This window comes from Saimiri boliviensis, chromosome 5 (assembly GCF_048565385.1).
Source record: "Saimiri boliviensis isolate mSaiBol1 chromosome 5, mSaiBol1.pri, whole genome shotgun sequence".
Lineage (NCBI taxonomy): Eukaryota > Metazoa > Chordata > Mammalia > Primates > Cebidae > Saimiri > Saimiri boliviensis.
This window is the reverse complement of record NC_133453.1, coordinates 93,670,038-93,685,081: the sequence shown is the minus strand read 5'-3', so window position 1 is coordinate 93,685,081 and position 15,044 is coordinate 93,670,038. Positions and strand designations below refer to the sequence as shown.

General features: G+C 36.6%; 1 long non-coding RNA gene across 1 annotated transcript in view; it reads left to right on the top strand.

Moving 5' to 3' along the window:
• Nucleotides 1-14,825, top strand: part of LOC141584609 (uncharacterized) — a 407,493-nt gene extending 392,668 nt beyond the window's left edge. The window contains exons 7-9 of the long non-coding RNA XR_012517762.1: nucleotides 11,013-11,171; nucleotides 13,486-13,659; nucleotides 14,454-14,825. This is a non-coding gene — a long non-coding RNA (uncharacterized LOC141584609). The remainder of the gene's footprint in view (nucleotides 1-11,012; nucleotides 11,172-13,485; nucleotides 13,660-14,453) is intronic.
• Nucleotides 14,826-15,044: the final 219 nt, after the last annotated feature.

Here is a 15,044-nt window from a genome sequence, read left to right as displayed (position 1 = left end):
AAAATACACGCATGAGACCTAGAGACAGAAAGTATGGTCACATCTGGGGAGATTTCTGAAATCCTAAATAAAATGTATTCCTAAATAGGGAGTAGACCTATGTTCCAGTCTGTCAAATTAACAAACAGCCTGAGACAACAGAGAAGAGGTGAACATGTTCTTCATCAGAACACTTCTATGAATAAATATTTTCAACAAAAAATTGATTATCACATAAAAATATGTGCAGACAAATCTATAGGCTTTTATTTTAAGAGTTTAAGCTAGAATATGACCACCACTGTTATAGAATGTCACACTTATCTTTTCCAAGCCAATAGGAAAATTGCCTTTTTCTCAAACCTTATATCATGTTAACTATTCTTTTTACACATGCCACTTTCTAACTTCTATATTATATACCATATGTCTAAAGTTTCTGAGGGCAGAAAGCATGATTTATGTGATCTTTCTATCATTTTCATTGCCAAGAAAAGTCATTTGTACATAGTAAGTCCTCATTCAACAAATGTGGGTTGAATGAAACATTTTTATATCACTACAGTCTTCAACTGGAATTGGTTGTTAATGGATTCTTTGACAAGATATTCCATCACCTAGATATTTCTGATAAAAGACATTACTTCATTTGTTAGAATGAAAATTAAATGAGTTAACCATCTTATGTGTTCTCATGTATTTTGCGTATTACTCCATTATAATGTGCATTACAATGTAAAGAAATGTTGATCTGTCTATGTCTTATACTAAATTATGATCTTCTCAAGGAAATAGACCATGTTTTCCTTCCTTTGCTTCTGCAGGGCCCAACATATACCTTCCATATAGTGAGGACTCAATGGTTGATGAAACAGAATCCTCAAAATTGTGTGATAAATGAGTTATTGTAATGAAACACTCTATTCAATGAGAAGGGAAAACGTTTAGGACTGCAACTCTTTGCTGTGAAGACACCTACTTAATTTGTGAAAAGTTGGGGGGGAGGTGGGAAGATAGAAGAGTATAAATTCTCTGTTTTTAATATATCCTCTTTTATTTTGTTCCCACTGACAGATTTGTCAGAGTCTTTTGCACATAGCTGATTCACTTTGCAGTAAACAAATTTCAATAGGTTTACAGACCAGTGAAAAACTTTATATTTTAGTGTGAATGCTAGGAACTTTGAAGTACACACTTGAATAATCCAAATGCAAACTAATAGAGTTTGAATGCATTAAAAAAAAAGAAGAAAGCAGCAAACTTGACACTTGTGTCACCATGGGGAGGGAAGGAGAGGAAGAAAACAATCATTTCATGGTGCAGAAGTTTATTGTTAACCTGATAGCCAGTACTCACATCAAAACACTTCTTTCAAACTCCGGCTTTATGCTTCACTGAGAGACAAAGATTATGTGTTCTTCCAAGTGTGGCCTATGAGTAGAGCAACCATATTATTTATCATATAAACTAAAACATTTTCAAGAGTTAAAGGGGGAATGCTTACTAATAGTATGTTTACTATTGGTATTAGAAGAAATGCTGGCACCATCTAGTCAAGCCAGGACAGACGATAACCCTGTGTGGGCCACTTGGTAAAAACTATATGGGTGCTTATTTGAAAATGTAAATTTGGGGCTCAACACTAGTGTCACTGAATCGGAATCTTTAAAATTGGACTGGGACTCTGCATTTGAACAAGCACCTCAGGAGTTACTGATGTACATTGATATTGAGGAAGCTGGAGTTAAAGCAATAGGCCAAAAAAAGAGTGTGCACGGCCCAGGCATGGTAGCTCATGCCTGTAATTCCAGTTCTTTGGGAGGCAAAGACAAGAGGATCGGTTGAGGTTAGGTGCAATATGGTGAGATCCTGTCTCAAAAAGAGAAAATTAGCCAGGCATAATGGTGTGCATCTGTAGTCCTAACTATGTGAGGGGATCCCTTGAGCCTGGAATTTGGACGTTAAGGTGAACTATGATCACACTACTGCACTCAGGCATAGGTGGAGGAGTATGATCGTTTCTCTCAACACAAAAGTAAAAATAAAAATAAGTGAACTCAGAGTGAAGAGGCAGATTGTAATCCTTCATAGTGACCCATAACACACAATTTTACTTCTTATAACAGCTGAATATGTTGGACTTATGATTCAGTAAGATTTGATATAGAATGTTATGGCAGGACCTTGAATACCATTTGATATATTACAAATCCCTATTTTTTACAGGTGGTTCATAAACTCAGGCTGAGTGAGGTCTCAGGCCTTAATACAAGCTGCAATACTTTGCTCCATGCTACCACCATCTCCTGCTAACTCATCCAATAAAAAAATTATGGGAATAAAACAGGAAGGATTTAAATAAACTGGTTTATTATAACTCCCACTCCCAATCCTGGGAGCCTTAAAACAATATCTATAATTAAAGAGACAAAGCTTCTGTTAAAGAATGAAGAAAACTATAAAGACTTTTGAAAGCAGATACTTTAAGATCACATTTTTTAAACTGAAAATAAACACCTAACTTTAAGAACACATTATTTTAACTTAAATATATATTCAAATGTGTTCAAAGAAATATGTTATTCAGAAAAAAATGTTCTGAGTCTCTGACTATTGTACCCTTCAGTCCAATAACATACTTACAGTGAATTCTAGCCTAGGAAGGTGCAAGTATAACATCAGCCAGAACGAAAGGCATCATTTCACTTTTCCAAAACATGACTTTTCTTGTTTTTTTCTGAAGAAGGCTTATCTGCCAAGAAATGAGCAAGGGTAGGAACAATCCACTCTAACAGGAAGGTTGTTTTCTTAGCATCAATTGTGATGTATGCAGATTTTTATATTTAAAATGAAAGCATTAAAATTATAGCTTAAGTGATTAAATATTAGTTGACCCAAAATAAAAGAAATAAATTCACCAATTGTAGTTTCTCGAAGCTGAGAGGACTATTTCTCATCCAGAACAAAAAAAGGCACCATTTGTTTGATATCATTTTGATGAATTATTAATTTTATCACAGCTAAGATGACAGCTAATATTAGAACATTGAATTATTAATTTTCAAATGTGCAATAAAAAAGCAGAATAAACATAAACCGAGATGTGTTTTATGTAGGGGTTACATCACTTACATATTCTATTTAAGAAAAATATCAAAGGAAACTGAGGAATTAAAAATCTTGTCAACACTTCTGATCAATTCTTTTACTCATTACTTTACATGCCATTTTAAAATATGAAGCATAAATAACAATATGTATTACCTGATAATAAATGTGATTATTGAGCATTAAAGATATATATTATCCACATTACAAATCATCTTTGTGTAGTTGCTAGTATGATAGTTGAATTACTGAGCCATAATAATAGTGAGAAACATCTGTGTCCTTAAAGGATTCACCTCTAATACTCTCAGGATTATTTTATCGAGAGAAGCAAACTATTTCTTCAGAATGGGTTTGAGTTATTTTTTAGCAGTTTTTTTCGTCATGACAGTTATGTTTGTTGCCTCACAGACTAAGGCTCTGAGAGGTCCCAGTCTTCCTCAAATGTACAGTGTTGGTGAAGTTTCAGTCCTAAAGCAAGGACAGACTCTCTACAGCTCCATTGCACTAGGGGCTATTGCTGATTGTCCTGTCAAATAGCGCCTCATAAACATCCTTTGGACTCTTGAGCCTTCAAAGCCTTAACACTTGATTCCTAAATATGAAAATATTTCCATAGTGTTGGCATCATAAGCACTCAAGCAATGCAGAACAGAGCTACTGCTCAGATCACAGTGCCAGTTAGCGGAGATGGAGAGGAGGCTGTAAGGCAAACGGACTAATGGATAATTTTAGGACATAATTTTCTGGTAGGAGAAATAAAGCTCTTGTTCATCCCAGAGTTCGCAAGGATTTAATCCAGATAAAAGTTGAATTTACTTCCATTAAAAAATGTATTTCTTTATTATGATATTTTCTATTTAGGTACAATGATCAGGAAGTATGAAAAAGAGGGAGTTTCACATTAGACAGATTTTTTTTTCTTTCCATTAAAGCGAGACCCCAAAGAGGAAATGCTATGAGTTATACCTCATCTAATTTGGACAAGAATGATCTGAGCCATAAATGCATTTGTAATAATATTCAAAGCAGTGATGTTTAGTCACTAGTTCAACACACCACCATTGCCACATGTGCCCTCATTGAGGGCTCTGTGTAAGCTGCCATAAGACTTATTAATAAATTATATTGTGCTATTTAATAATTAAAACATATGTCTTATATGTTAGAATACCCATCATCAAGTAACAAATTTCCTAATAAGCCAACTCACACATGAAACAAGAAGACCTGGCCTTTTGTTCTAGGTCCTTCTATTACCATCAATTTTGTAAAATAAATTTTATATATGTACCTATTTATTAAGAAATTAAGTAGCTTGCCCAATGTCACATCATAAGTAAGAAGTAAAATGCATTTCTATGTTAATACAAATCTCCTTTTTCAGATAATATACTTCCCTCTTGAAAATATACAATGTATGTTAGATTATTAAAATGTCAGAGAACTTTCATAATATTGCATATATTTACATAATTAACTAATAGAGTTCTCCAAACAGTCCTATGTGCTATGTACCATTATTATCTCACTTTTACTTGCATGAAGTTTGAGGCATAAGAAGTTAAATAAATTTCTGGTTACTAAAAGGGCTAGACCATGGACTCAAGGTAATAGAATAGATTATGTTAATATAGGTATATATAACCCAGCACACTAAACTGAAAGTGTTGAAAAATTAGAGGCAAAAGAGACAGACAGGTTCTATGACTCCTGGATTCATCAGAAAGAAGAGATCTGAGTTGCTTTTTTTAAACAGAAAAGAGTTGAGCCAGCTTTCTTTTAGAATGTGGTGGGTTCTCTCTAATTTTCTCACTGTTAATTTCCATTAATTGTCTTCCAACCTCTCCTCCTCTTTCTGGCCTTCCGTAGAATGGAGTCTGTAAGTTGCCCAGAACACTGAGTGCTCCTGGAAAGACCTGCAACCCTTCATTACCCTCACGCCTTATAGGCTCAACACAACTTTATGCCTTGAGACCATCAGGATCAATTCTACTTATGCTCTTTATTGATGTTTATATCAGTGACCATAATAAACTCAATTTCTAATTCCCTGCCTTCTATTCCACATGCGTCTGTATGTCTGCTCCTATTTCTACCCCTTCCTGATGACTAAAACCCTTCCACTCTGCCCTCTTTGACTCGTAGCCAGTCTTCCGGGCACCTCCCCATAGATCTATCCTTATCTTCTTCTTTGAATATTCCTTTTACCTTCTTGTTCTAAAAAAAATTCCCTTTATAACTCTCCCCTGCAGGTGCTTTCTTCTCTTCAGCCCTCTCAGTTGGTGCCTGATTTTGCTCCCACTCTTTTCCTCTTATTGGATATGAAGGCTGTGTACATGTTTTCCTTGCTCAACTACTACATCATTTTCCTTCAGGAAAACATGCAGCTTTCAGTTTCAAATTGTGACAACCCCACCCACTCCTCCTCCAACTTGCAGCCCTTTACAGATGTGCTGGGCCACTCTCTCATTGCTTAAAAGTGTAATTTCTATGCTTGCTGATATTTTTCCCAATACTCCTAACACAATTTCCAAGGAATTTGATATCCACAGAGTCATAGATGGTCTTTCAGATTCCCTAGACTCTTTATTATTATTTTTTTGAGACAGAGTTTCACTCTTGTTACCCAGGCTGGAGTGCAATGGCGCGATCTCGGCTCACCACAACCTCCGCCTCTTGGGTTCTGGCAATTCTCCTGCCTCAGCCTCCTGAGTAGCTGGGATTACAGGCACGTGCCACCATGCCCAGCTATCTTTTTTTTGTATTTTTAGTAGAGACACGGTTTCACCATGTTGACTAGGATGGTCTCGATCTCTTGACCTCGTGATCCACCCGCCTCGGCCTCCCAAAGTGCTGGGATTACAGGCTTGAGCCACCGCGCCTGGCCTCAGATTCCCTAGACTCTTTATTCCTTGGCCTCTGCCTTTCCTCAGACACTCATTCTCAAGATTATACCCTAGCCCATAAGGAGAATATGGGCCAAGGACGTTTATGGAGAGATGATACTCCCCTTTTCTGCCTAAGTGAACAAAACAACCCTAAGTGTACTTTGGAAACTCAGCCTGTCTTACCTAACCACATAAGGCATACCTTACTGGAATTTACCATTGCTATGTGATTATTATATTTTTAAATAGCATACAAACATTTACACAGCTCTTTCTCTTTGTGAGATACTGTTCTAAGCATTTTATTAAGATAAATTCCTTTTCAAAACAGGCTTCTCATTTCTGGCAGTCCCTCAGATATGAACACACATATATACATCCCACTCTTGGTCTAACTCTTATACACCTTTTAGGTATCAGTTTAGACATCACTTCATAGAGGATATGAAGTGATATCATATCCTCTATTTTTCTTGCTGATGATGAGCTTCTCTTCCATTATCTATCACGCTCTGCTCATCTTTTCACAGCAGTGTTCATGAGGTATTATACAATAGCCTGTTCATATTCCAAACTATACCTAGTTTTCAAAAGAGAAGGGGCTTCACAGTCCCTACAGTAATAATTAATTAAACTTTTCTTGATTTCACAGATTTCAAGAAAAGTTTTGCTTTAGATTGGCAACTTGGTGATTTTTGATAACCATATAGATTATGGTTTCATAGAGGATTGACAGGAAAAAGCCAGAAATTATTCAGAGAAGGGAAAAAACTGTTCCCTTAAATGGCTTGAGGCATGAACCAAGGTTGCTTTTCTGGCACTTAGTGTTTATAGCAAGGTGAGGAGAATATGGACCAAGGACCTTTATGGAGAGATGATACTCCCCTTTTCTGCCTAAGTGCACAAAACATCCCTAAGTGTGTGTATCTATACTTTTTAAAGGCAAATTGAACCAATATCAGGTTCCTGGAAACAATTGTCTTGATACTTCTTACTTTGGAAACTCAGTTGGTTATCTGTGGGTTTGTTCATATCCTTATTCAAATTCATTTTCAGCATATATTCACTCCTTACTTATCATTACCATCCTTTTCACACCCCTAACATAGTTCCATGGTCTCATGGTGAGCAGAATGTACTTTCCCAATCTTTGACTTGTTTTGACAAATGAGACATTAGGTGACTGTATGATGGGAGCCTTGAGTGAGACGTGCTTGCATTGTTGAGCTTATATTCTTATCTTTCTGCATTTTGGTAGGAGAAAAACATGCCTTAAGTATATATCTGCTTTTGATCCAAAGAGAAATAGATCTGAACCAAACATACACCTTTAAGCCAAATCATGCCAAGTCTAGCCAAGATCAGCCCAAACTTAAAGACCTGTAGGTTGTGCCTGAGAAATAAATAGCTGTCATAAGACACTGTGTTTGGGGATGGTTTCAATACACAATTATTGTTAAGAGAACTAACTGCCTTTTTTCCTTCTCTCCTTCCAAAAAATTTTGAGAGAAATGGGGCTTGGTCAGAGAAGAAATGTTATTACTTCCATGTCCTTAATGAATACACTAGAATTAGTGCTGTCCTTATTGCTAAATAACTACAAAATGGAAAAACATTTATATAAGACACCTATTGAGTCTTTAGTCTGTGTACAACCCTAATTAGATATTCCTTCTGTGAAATTATAATCTATACATGGGTTAAAATAGTCAATGAGCCTTCCACTTCAAATAGAGACTCAAATTATTCCACTTGTCACCAAAACTCTACATGTATCCTTTGGAATTGGAGATCAAGGGAGTGAAAACATTCAGTTGGGGCTTATAAACACTGCCAGTTCCTGAAGCTACTTGATACACTCTGGGAAGCCAGGGATGTTTCAGGATAATAGCTAACTGCATAGAAATCTAAAGGTAAAGACTAAACTCCTTCGGAACATCCTGTAGTCTTTGTAAGAGCAGCCGATCATGTATTTCCTCAAACACGTTTAGTACAACTGTCTTGAAACTGAGCAACTTTTGGCCATGCAAAGCAGGATGTTATTTTTTGAAATACCCGCTGCCAGAGGACTGGAAGACCAACAGCCTTAAATAAAGTGTAAACATTTTTTATTTAGCTAAATAAAGTGTGAACTAAAGTTGCTGTATTAAAGATACAGCCAAGACAGGCACACATACACAAACATCCAGTCATCCTCTGGCACTCTGAGCTTGTGAGCTTAGAAGACTTAAATTCACAATTGTATCAGCCTATCTTATCGAACCACATAAGGCATACCTTACTGGAATTTACCATTGCTATGCGATTATTGTATTTTTAAATAGCAAACAAACATTTACATAGCTCTTGCTCAATGTGAGACACTGTTCTAGGCATTTTATTAAGATAAATTCCTTTTCAAAACTATAATATTCACCCAACAACAATCGAATATGCATTCTTATCAAGTGTATGTGGAACATTCTCCAGAATAGATCACATGTTAGGCCCCCAAACAAGTTTTAGTACATTTAAGAAAGTCAAAATAATATCACATATCTTTTCCAATCACAATGGTATAAAGCTAGCCATTAATAACAGGAGGAATCTTGGAAACTTCAAAATAACCCCAAGGGAAATAATCTTATTATCCTCATGTAACTTATGATGTAACTGAGATCCAGAGAACCTAAGTGATTTGCCTGACATCATGCAGTAAACAGTGAAAGCAAGACTTGATTCTAGAATCTGTATTCAAAAAACTGAAAATCTTTGTACATTGCATTAATGCAAAAATAAAGCTCAGTGTTGAAAATGTGGTTTACTTCAGAATTATTATTTTAAATCTCACTGTGTATGCAACTTGGCAAAAACAAAATAATTAAAATGTTAGAATTATTTTATCCACCTTCATTGATTATTCAGTCTTGTTTAAGTCTAATTAGAAAAACCATTTACCTTTAACCATGCATATTTTAGTTACTTAATATGCATTCATCATGCACATATAGAATGCTTTCATTTCACGTATGGAGAGAAGTTAGTGGAAGGCAGGGAAGAAAAGAAGAAGAAATGCTACTCCAATTAAGAAAACTGAATTATACAATTATTATTTTTAAAACAGATAAATTTTTAGCTACTATAAAGTCACAAGGAAGCTGGGAGACAAGATGAATCCAGTTAGGCTTTAGCAATAATCGCTATTATCTTCGGGTCATTTTTGGAGGCTTAGCTCTAAATAGTACAAGAGCATCCTATAAGAAATCCATGTATAGGTAGTGAAACATTCAGTATTTCAGAAGTTTTAACTATCTGTCACACGATAAAGTTACACAGTTTGGAGTGTTCTGGATGTATTTATTTCTCTGAGGTCTGATCTCCTAGCCCACACTGGATGAATAGCTAGCTACTAAAATGCCATGATAATTTGAGGAATGTATGAAAACAATAATTAATAGCTAAGATTTATAAAAGCTATTTTGTACTGAGCACTGTTTCCAGTATGTTGCCTGTATTTTCTCACTCTTTACAACGACCCAACAAGGTAACTGCTGTTATTATTGTACCCATTTTACAGATGAAAAAGTGAAAGTCTGATGGAACATATGATCCTACAGTTAGTAAGGATTCGTACCCAGCCAATCTTGTTCCATAAACTGTGCTCTTAAGCCTTTTCTTCCTTATTTCTTTCCTCAAGCTTTTTAAATCCCCTGTTCCTTGCTAGAGGAGCTTCATTTTTCAGTACCATTGCTTTAAAACGATGGCAAAGAGGTCTATGTGGGATGCAGATATTTCAGTTGGGAGAAGGGTGAAAAAGAAGCAGGGCATGCTATAGTAGAGGACTGATGGTAGAAGGCACTGGGGCCAACAGAACCATGCAGCAGGTAGAAAAAAATGCAGCCATAAAAAAACGATGAGTTCGTGTCCTTTGTGGGGACATGGATGAATCTGGAAACCATCATTCTCAGCAAATTGACACAAGAACAGAAAATCAAACACTGCATGTACTCACTCATAGGCAGATGTTGAACAATGAGAGCACATGGACACAGGGAGGGGAGCATCACACTGGGGTTGCTATGGGGGGATAAAGGAGGGACAGTGGGGGGTGGGGAGGTTGGGGAGAGATAACATGGGGAGAAATGCCAGATATAGGTGATAGGGGGATGGAGGCAGCAAACCACTTTGCCGTGTATGTACCCATGCAACAATCCTGCATGATCTGTATATGTACCTCAGAACCTAAAGTACAATAAAAATAAAATAAAATAGAATTATATATAAAGAAAAATCATAGTAAAGCCAGGACCCAGCTAAGAAAGAAATGAGGAGCAAATGAGAACAATTGATAAAGGCAAGTCTGTCCATATTTCCTTCCACAATGACCTTAACAGCACAGAAGCCCTTTCAGGCAATACAATTTAGCTTAACCAGGTCCTAAGCCACAGTTCTCACCTAGTCTGGTAGTTGATTGCAGCTTCATCTCTATTACCTGAGGTGGACATGAATTTTCAGCCCTTAGCACATTATCTACCCCTGTGGGGAATTCAGGACACCTGTTAGCCAAGGAACTGGATGTTCACCTGAATCTACTCTCTCTGACCAGACTTACACATTCTTTATGACTGCATTTCCCCCAATTTACATCTATATCCCAGCAACCTCATCTCTGTGGAAATGAAGCATTGCTTTGAACACTACATTTCTTATCTGTGTCAGACACCTTTCAAACAGTAACATTCTCTTTGTTTGCGGTCTCATCTCCTTCCACAGCTCAGCAGCTACCAGAAATGTGCTCCAATCTTCCTCCAAACTAACCACCTCAAACATGAGATCACCTCACATCTAAAATTCTGAGCATTGCTACTACTTAACAAATATTATTTTCTTGCTTCACCTACCAGATCATTCCCCTTGGAAAAGAAACTACTTAACATGTCATCTGGGTTCTTCAAGAATAGCTGAACATGTGTTACAGGGAATGACCATGTGGGTTGTCCTGCTTTCTGGATACTGATAGCTCTGTTCTATTTTCATTTTCCATGCCTCTCCTAGGCCTTTGTTTGTGTCACAAAATATCTTGAGTGCAGAGCCCACACAGGTTGTGACAGGCTTTACTTCTATCATTAACTGGAAACAAAGAAAATCTACACTGAAGGAAACCTTTTCAAGTTGAACTTCTGTCAAGCAATTGGAGGAGCATGTGGTTTTGTGGTAAGATTTTTCAGAGCGAGTTGTGGAAGTGGCTAAGTGTTGCAAGTGGTAAATGACTACTTCAATGCCCACAGAGTGTGTGAGTGGCGTTTGCTCCGTACCCATCAGTTTCTGATCTCCTCTGAAGCTCAGAGAGAGACCCTCAGTTGTTAAACACAACCATATCACAAGCCATATTTAAGTTTTAAAATTATTATTACATGTGGAATGAAAATGCTATGTGCTATTAAAAACTTTAATTTCCCATTAAAAATTATTGAAGAAAAGCTTATTCATTTGACCAGCCCAGGAATTTTTAGTAGAGGATCTCTAGTGCAATTATCCCTTTCTCTTATAGATGAATTCAATAAATGTGGACCAGTCTATATTAGTATACACGTTGGTTTATAGTCTAGCTGGGACAAAAAAAAACGTACACACACAGTAAATTTTCAGATAAGTAAGTTAAATTCCACATGACAAGCAGGCGGAGGAGAAAACCTGTGTGAGAAAGTCTGGCAAATTGCAACAACTGAAAGAAGTTCAATATGGCTGTAGCAAGGTGGAAGAGTGGCAAGTGATGACATGATGATCTGAGAGAGAGAGAGAGAGAGTGAGAGAGGTCAGATGACGAAAGTCCATAATAAGCTCTGAATATTTTCCTCGTCAACAAGAAATTATTGTAATATTTCAAGCAGTAGCATGAAATCGTAACATTTTTACTTATTTTCAAAAGATTATGCTGGTTTCAGTAAAAGAATAAATGGCAGAAATTAGGAGAGAGATAGAGTAGCTTTGATTAGGCTAGTAACAGCGGGTAGAGAGAGAGTTGAGTGAATTGGAAAACTGGACAGAATTGGCAACTGTTTAGGAAGTTAAATCTTTTGAATGAATAGCTATCCATTCTCATGACCTGCCTAAACATACTTCACCAGATTCAGCTAAAAGTTGTGTGCGCCCCTCACTCTTTATGCTTCAAGCACAATGACCTACAGTTTTGCAACCTCAAAAACGCTTTGCTTACCTACTCTTGTCTTTTCAATATATACCGTTCTGCCTAAGAAGGACCTCTCCGCTGGTCCTTCCAATTTCAGGTCTTCTCTCAGGACCTACCCTGAGCCCCTAATCTAGGTGCTGTTATATCTAGGGCTGTTCCTGTTATATATTCCCAATGTCTACTGCTTTCTTTTTTGGGGGATAGTAGGGTGGTGGGGAGGGTAGCAGTCCCTTCAATCACACTTGAATACTTTTGTATGAGGAGGAATAGTCTCTCTTTCATTATAGTAGGGACTTTACCTCTCTCTTTGGTGTATTCCCAGGGCCATGACACTGCCTACACATACTAGGCACTCAATATGTATTTGCTAAACAAATTAGAAGACTCAGATGATGCATCTTTACTAAGTTGGTCTTTAAAATATGTGCATCCTTGTAGAGTCAGTATAACTAAAATATTTAGTCTCCTTAAGTTTCTCCTGGAAATAGATGCCCAATGATGACTATTTACTACTTAGAGGTGACACTTATGACCATCAAATTGGTAGCATAGGCAGTTTGGTTTAATTCCAGTGGTATGCACAGCACCATAGTTTGGGTAGCTTTTAAGAGCACTGATGCCCATGTCCTATCCTAGAACAATTGAATCAGAATCTCTGGGGTTTGAGGGAGGTGCTGATATTTTTGGATTATCCAAATGACTACCATATGCATAAGAGATTATTACTCTGTGATACTTAGCTCTACCAGCTAAAGTATCTTAGATGTACAGATCTGATGTTCAAATACATTTCTATAGTCTATTAAACTCACTAAACCAGGGACTCCATCATTATGGACTTTGAAACTAATTTGTTCAATTTTCCAGAAGCATTGATTGGGTACCTGTTATGTGCCATTATTACATTAAGTGACAGAGATGCAGAGACTTTTATGACTGAGGGTCCTTAGAAATACTATTTATTTCCTACCTGAAATAGCAAAACACCGTGGCTCCAAGATCCATAATATATCTGACTTGTGTGTGCAAAATCACTTCAGTTATCAATATTTTCATTGACTTGACTTTGAAAGCCCTTGTTTTTGTGTTTTATCTTCTAAATCAGTTATGCTCATGTTTATTTTTTATGCTTATGTATGTTCTGCCATATATCTACTAAGCAGTAGAAGATACTGCTTTTTAAATGTTATTACAGCTTTTTAAGTGTTATTATATTAGACATAGCCATGGAATAAAATGATGTCTGCTAAGATTCATTGGCCTGCTCCTATGACTTTTTTCCTTATTCAAACTGCAGTGTAGGGTGCCTATTAATTAGTGGACACTGTTGTTTTACAGGAGGAAAAATATTTTATTCTTCTTCACGGAAAGTGTGTCTGTTAGAATATGAAGAAGGAACAATTTATCACCATTTTGGATGTCTTTCTAGCACTGCTACGTAGAAAAGAGAGGCCCTTTCTCACTCTTCCCAGTCATTGGTTTATGATTTCACCCAGTTGGAGAAATTCTCAGGTCTGTTTGTCATTCAAAATCTAAGTCTCATTTCTTCAAACTTTTCTTTTTTCTTTTGGTCATGAGAATTGCTCTACATGGGACAGGATTGAAGGATGATTATAATTACAGAAATTAAAGGTACCATCTTTCACATTTTTGGGCTTAACACAAAGTTCTGCAAAGTTCCAGAGAATTGTCTTTACCAATGAATGTTTTCTAAAATATGGTTATCTATTCATAATCTCTTCCTTTCTTCTCTACATTCACTATTAGTAATAGTTCTAATATAAGGGTACTGCAATGATGATATGTAAAGGCCAACTCAATGGAAGAAAACTATTCAGTAAAATGAATTTGCATTTAAAGAACATATTTTAAGAGATAAAATAATTTATAATAATCAAATGGGAATGAAGTTTTCTACAGGGAAAAGAATTAGGACTTAGAATCTATATAGACCAGGGACTGAATCCAGATTCGGCCAATTGCTTTATGAGAGGCTTTGGGCTAATTACCTCAACTTTTCTTCCTAAACCTCAGTTTAGTCGTCTGTCAAAAATAAAAGTGAAATTTTGTTTAATAACAACCTGCAGTATTTTCAATATGCAAAATTATACATTCAGAAAAAAAATGATTTGAATTGTTTAGGTAGATCTACTTTTTACAGTTGTGGTAAAATAATTTAAATGGGATAAGAGCATATGTATGACAAAAGTGTAACAATGCATACCCCAAAAATTCATTAAAAAGATATTTAAGGAAACATTTCTATGAATAACACACTCTTCTTTTTTTTTTTTTTTTTTTTAAAGTAAGTGTGGCGATTCCTCAATGACCTAAAATTAGAAATCCCATTTGACCCAGCAATCCCATTACTGGGTATATATCCAAAGGATTATAAATCATTCTACTATAAGGACACATGCACACGAATGTTCATTGCAGCACTGTTTACAATAGCAAAGACCTGGAACCAACCCAAATGCCCATCGATGATAGACTGGATATGTGGTACATATACACCATGGAATATTATGCAGCTATCAAAAACGATGAGTTCACGTCCTTTGTAGGGACATGGATGAACCTGGAAACCATCATTCTCAGCAAACTGACACAAGAGCAGAAAATCAAACACCGCATGTTCTCACTCATAGGTGGGTGTTGATCAATGAGAACACATGGACACAGGGAGGGGAGCACTACACACTGGGGTCTGTTGGGGGGAAATGGGGGAGGGATGGGGGTGGGGAGGTGGGAAGAGATAGCATGGGGAGAAATGACAGATACAGGCGAGGGGATGGAAGGCAGAAAACCACACTGCCATGTGTGTACCTATGCAACAATCTTGCATGTTCTTCACATGTACCCCAAAACCTAAAATGCAATAACACACTCTTCTT